Here is a 6,000-nt window from a genome sequence, read left to right as displayed (position 1 = left end):
CGCGGCGCATGTGAACACCTCAGTTACCCAGACTCACTCCAAGCACGTACGTTTTTTTCTTTATTAGCTATATATAGGAATTGTCTGGCCAAAGTACAAGAAATTAACATATGTACGAGACACAGTTATCACCAAAGAGACTATATACGAAGAGATAGTGGTATGTAGTAATTCCTCGGGCGTGCGGAAGTAGCGCCATCTATTGCAGCCCACCAAAAACGTCACTTTTCAGGGGTAGCTTAACTATTTTTGAAGTACCTGCCACAGCACCCTATCCAGCCTTCACTTATTTTTTTTATTGTAAAATGATTTACTAATGGGGTAAAGAAAAATATATTTGTTCTTGTGTTTTATTAGGTATTATCTACACTATATCAATTTGTTTTTTTAGGAAAAATATGATGTTGAAAGCATTTGCTAATATATATATATATATATATATATATATATATATATATATATATATATATATATATATATATATATATATATATATATATATATATATATATATATGTGTGTGTGTGTGTGTGTGTGTGTGTGTGTAGCAAACATATCCAGTGCTTTAAATACAAGCAAAGCATACAACATTCTATGCATGCTAAATTACTATAAGGCCTTTGCAACTGTGGTAACCTGGATGTCACACTGGTCCTGTGTCCCAGGGTAATGGGTTCCCTAACACCACAGGCTCAAGGGCCAATGTTACAGAGATGAGCACCGAGGCCACGCGCTGCTACAGCGTATGCCCCCAGCCTTACCTTTACCTTTTGCAAAATGCTCTTAGCTGAGTAAAAATATCATACTAACTGTACAAGTACCAGATAATGGCATGCATTGCATACTGCTTGACAAGGCAGAGAATAAAAGCTTCTAAGCATTACAACTGAAATAAACAATGGGAGACACTCAAAGCTTGTTAACTGAACATGACCCAATTTATAACAGGCAAAACCAACAATGGTGCGTTATATACAATAAAAACTGTATAAAAATGTTGCAAGGCACATCAATATAAGAGCAAAGCATCATAAAACATGCTGAAATACATGATGGAGGACATCAAGAAGGTAACACATGAGTTGTCTTAAATGGAATGCAATAACTTGGTGGTCCTGGGAGACAGGCGAGCCTGGAGGTGAAAATGGAATGTAGGACACGGTATGATCTCACAAGCTCTGACCTTGGTGTCAGGGTCAAGAAGATATTAAGCTCAGTAGACACAACTATGCAGCAGAGGCACATATGATAAAAGCAAATGAGACAAAATAAGGCAACTCATAGTGTAAGAAAATAGCAGGAAAGTTATGCTGCAGTATGTGACACACCAAATTACAGGGCAGAGAGTGATATGTATTTCATAGGCTACATCAGTAAACATGTAGCATTTATTGCAGGAAGCACACATTAAAGTTGGATGTAATAAAATATATGTTTTATGCACACATTAAAGTTGGATGTAATAAAATATATGTTTTTAGCACACATTAAAGTTGGATGTAATAAAATCATTTGATATGAAACTCCTTGAACTGGCCAACCAAACAAACCACTCTCTGCCCCCCCACCCCCCCCACCCTCAAAAAAGCATTATTTTTCACAAGGTTTATGAGGCATTAGTCAAGAATATCAACTGCCATTACATTTTGTAAATCATACCTATGTGATTATGTATATCATATAAAGCAGAAAAAAATTTGCAAGCTGTAATACAAACAAGATTAGTCCTGGAAGCCACATTGATGCCAGACACGTGATGATAGACACTTAGTGTGATGAAATTACATGCTGTATTTCACATTATGAAACCAAGCCAAGTGTCACTGCAGGACATATTAGGTAAGGCAGACACCAAAAGCTTGCTACCTGAACAAGATTAAATATAACAGGCAAAATCCACAATAAAGTATTGCGTACTGTTGGGTAGGGAAGAACAAATGCTTCCAAGCATTACACCTGAAATAAACAATGGCAGATATTCAAAGCTTGTGAACTGAACAAGATCTGATTTATAATAGGCAAAACCAACAATGGTGCATTACATGCGATATCTGGCAGGGGATTCCTTGCATTACAATTGGAAAGTGGCAGACACCTAAAGCTTGTTAACTGAACAAGATCTGATTTATAACAGGCAAAACCAACAATGGTGCATTACATGTGATATCTAGCAGGGAAGATAAATGATTCCTTGCATTACAACTGGAAAGTGGCAGACACCCAAAGCCTGTTAATTGAACAAGATATGATTTATAACAAGCAAGCCCAACAATGGTGCATTACTTGCAATATTTGGCAAAGTATATGGAAAAAAATTCTTGGCGTAACAAGAGTAATACTAAATAATGGCAAATCCCACGAAGTTTCTCTTCTTTTGACAAAGCCTGTGCTCTTTGCTGCAGGGCTGTCAGAGTCTGTTTGCTCCAGCCAACATGTACTGAAATACCCCTGAGTCATGATTGAAGTGTTGAAACTGAAGACAAGTGAAATACTGTGCTCAGAAATCTATTAGCATTTGGACTCTGATAGTATAAGGCCAGAGCAAACCTCCTCTCTTGTAACCCATATCTCCTACTAGGCTTAGATCTTGGCATCTTGCAGCATGTTGAACCTGACCTCATAAAAAATCCATCCCTATTGGATCTAAAAAATTGCTGGCTCTGGGTAAAAACTGCCCAGGATTTGTAACAGCCTGGGCTTTGAGCTGCCTTGCCTCCCGGTGCAGACGACAGACTGTTGTGTGCAGCAATTTTCACTTTTCATGTCTGAAAATACATGAAAAAATATTTAATCACAATTAATCACAATTCTAAATAATAAAATATGTGCATGTAATTGCATTATTTTCAGTGCTATAAGGACAGTGAATTTAAGCATTGACATTATGTCTGCACGCCAGCATCGATGTAAGGCTTCACTTAGATTGCCTGACAAGAGTAATATTTTCAGGAGAGATGAGGGAGAGGATACAACTGGAGACTCTTGACAGATATAATGTCAAGATCTACAAGCACCCATTTACCATATATATCTTTGATGTTCAGTCCATACTAAAACATTTGTCAATGTGTTGCCACACTAAAAATATAAAAATTCCCTGTTTCTGCAATGTTAGTCATACCTAAGCCCTGCTAAACCATCCAAGTGAATCAAGAATGAGTTCTGGGCAGCAGCATGAGCCAATACTAAATGGCACCACTATAAAAAAAATTGCCTGCATCATGACGGGCCTGGGCCGACCGCCAGGCGCCTGAAGAAAACCTACCGGCACTATAGGCAGGTGGGAAAAAAAAAAAAAAGGATCACATCAGAAGAATGGACAAAGGTTTGTTAGTGGCACTTCAAGGTTATGCTACCTCTTCAAAGATTGGCCAGTCATGGTTTAAAGTGGAACAGGATAAACAAGAAACAGGTAGATATCTGTGGACACTACTGTTACTATCAATTGCCAGCCTATGGCAAAATTTGAACCTATGCTACCAAAAACATAAGACCCATATGCTGATCATTCGACTAATCATAACGGTACTACACCCATAGAAACATAATAAAGAGTTTAAATATATCATTCAAAATTTCAACCTTTTTACATTTTTTTTTGAGATATGAAGCCTACTGGTGTAACAGTTGAATGAACTCAATTTGTATGCAGAGATGTGAAGTATGTTATTAAGCTGTAATGTTTCCAACACATTAGTTATGATTAAAGCAACATGGAATAGTAACTAAAGAGGATAAATTATCACTGAGAACAAGAGGTTCCTTACTATATTGTGGTGAGCTTGATGGCTGAGTCAAGTTTCCTCCAACCCCATCAAGTTCACACCTGTTGAGAGGCAATTTTTTAATCAAAGTGAAAAATGGATGCAAATGGTCACTAAAACTAGTTATTATACTTGGTGTCACAAATTTGGGCAAAGAATTTAGGGAAGGACTCCTGGACTTGGCGTCACTGATGAGGTAAATGATCTCGTGCACTCATTGGGCTATAATATATACATTGTTATAATGTGTATTATTGTCTTGTTACTATATATTACCTACTGATAATGGAAATACATGTCAGGATTAATCATCAATACAAGGAAAAAAGAATCATGTATGGAAATTGTGAACTTTTAAGTTCATGTAACAAACAAAGTTTATTATACACAAAAAGGTTGGATACTTCAGATGTAAAAGATTTTTGGATATAACATCACCCCCTTCCTCCATATTGGTTCTTTAAAGCAAGGGTTGACTACAGCTGATTATTATTTGCGGCAGGTTACACGACACTTTTTTTAGTGCAAACCATCTGGAAATCAATGATCATTATAAGGAATGCTTCTCATGAGTAGCTACTAAAACTTGACAACCTAGAAGGATGCACCATCAGACTGTAAAGGAGAGATATATTATAAGACATAGCTACATTGGTGGATCCAAAGGGGTCCCAGGCCCCCCCAATGTTCCTGAGTGATACAGGAAAACTAGTTCAAAAGCGCGCTGCGGCTAAAACAATGCTTTGGCACAAAGTCCAGGCCGTTATACCCATTGATTTAGGTCACTCCACCAGTTTTTCAAGACCAGGACTGCCTAGAATGGCTAATCGGTAATGCTAATGCTCCTTCCACCCGCAAAAAGTCTGATGTCCTCCCAAAAACTCATTTCCTGGATCTACACCCAAAGACATACCGTAACATGGTTCAGTGATCATGGACAAAAAAAAAAAAAATGTTAAGACAATCAATATCCAATCATTTCAGGATACATAAATTAGCATCCATATGAAGGAATTCTACAACTTAAAAGTGATGTTGAGCAGGGCATGTGTTAAGTGACTTGCACAGTCTATTTTGTGAAGTCATAATTAGATTAATATCACAACAATCAACAAACACCAGATGAAGTATTCATACCAAAATCAGTACATGGAGCTGGTGCACTGCAATGGGAAGCACATTCCTGCAGCTCACCAAGAGGGTTGAATGATGCCATGTACTTCAGGGGGGGTGGCTAAATGTCTTCACCCTTGGCCTCTTTCTTGGCCTCTCCCCCTTCAGCTGCCACATTCTCTTGGATGATATCGGACGTGTTCGGATCTGTTGGGATGTGGTTGTGTTAGATGTGGAATAACATACGACAGTGGAACATGGAAGGAAAGAGTATGTCCACACGGTAAAATACAGAGATGAGGATTGCACTGCATTAGTTGAGTGATTACAAGATGTAAATTGAAATTCTTTGGATACTGAAAGGATGTACGGGGACAACTGGGTGAGAAGAGAGAGAGATGCAGATTTTGTTATATAGCTAGATACACCAATGAAGACTTAGGACATACACATTCAGAAAGACCACAATTTTGGCTGCTAGACAGAAAACACTAGATGTCAAAGTGCCAGGACATTGAAGGAAGTAATAATAAGAAAAGCAATAATAATTAATGAGTATAAATATATTTCTGATATTTTTGTTTATTTTAATGCTAGTATTGGAATTTTCAAACACTAAGAATATAATAAATAAATATTGATAAATTAATTAAAATAAATACATTAATTGTACTACTACCACTAACAATATTAACAGCACTGCACCTAATAGACTGAGCAATAAACTGAGTCTGATATGTAACCATAATTAAACTGTCTCTGTCTGAGTGTTATGTGAAGCTTGCTCCATGCACCATGATAGGAATGGCATAGATGCATGCAGGTTGCTGAGATGCTTACAGTCACCAGCCACTTGTAGATATGGCACCAAAATGTGTTGGAAGCATTGGCGGCCAACTTCCATTTATTTAACTATTATTTTCTTTAAACAAAGGAGACAGCTCAAGAGCAACAAAGCGTACTAGAAAAAAAAGCCCCACTACTCACCACTCCCAAACAGACAAAAGTAGAGTCTTGATACACTCTTCTTGAAGGTCAAATTATAGGCAGGAGGTAATGCGGACAATGGAAGGCTGTTCCAGTTTATCAGTGTAAGGGATGAAAGAGTGGAGATATGCTGATT

General features: G+C 37.6%; 1 long non-coding RNA gene across 1 annotated transcript; it reads right to left on the bottom strand.

Moving 5' to 3' along the window:
- Positions 1-540: 540 nt before the first annotated feature.
- Positions 541-5,271, bottom strand: LOC126987412 (uncharacterized). The gene is made up of 3 exons (XR_007740892.1): positions 4,902-5,271; positions 3,768-3,826; positions 541-2,765 (listed from the first exon to the last, which is right to left on the bottom strand). It is a non-coding gene; the product is annotated as an uncharacterized LOC126987412 (long non-coding RNA).
- Between the last annotated feature and the right edge of the window lie 729 nt (positions 5,272-6,000).

This window comes from Eriocheir sinensis, chromosome 64 (assembly GCF_024679095.1).
Source record: "Eriocheir sinensis breed Jianghai 21 chromosome 64, ASM2467909v1, whole genome shotgun sequence".
NCBI classification, from domain to species: Eukaryota; Metazoa; Arthropoda; class Malacostraca; order Decapoda; family Varunidae; genus Eriocheir; species Eriocheir sinensis.
Note: the sequence above shows the minus strand (reverse complement) of the source record. Positions and strands in the feature narration are given on the sequence as shown.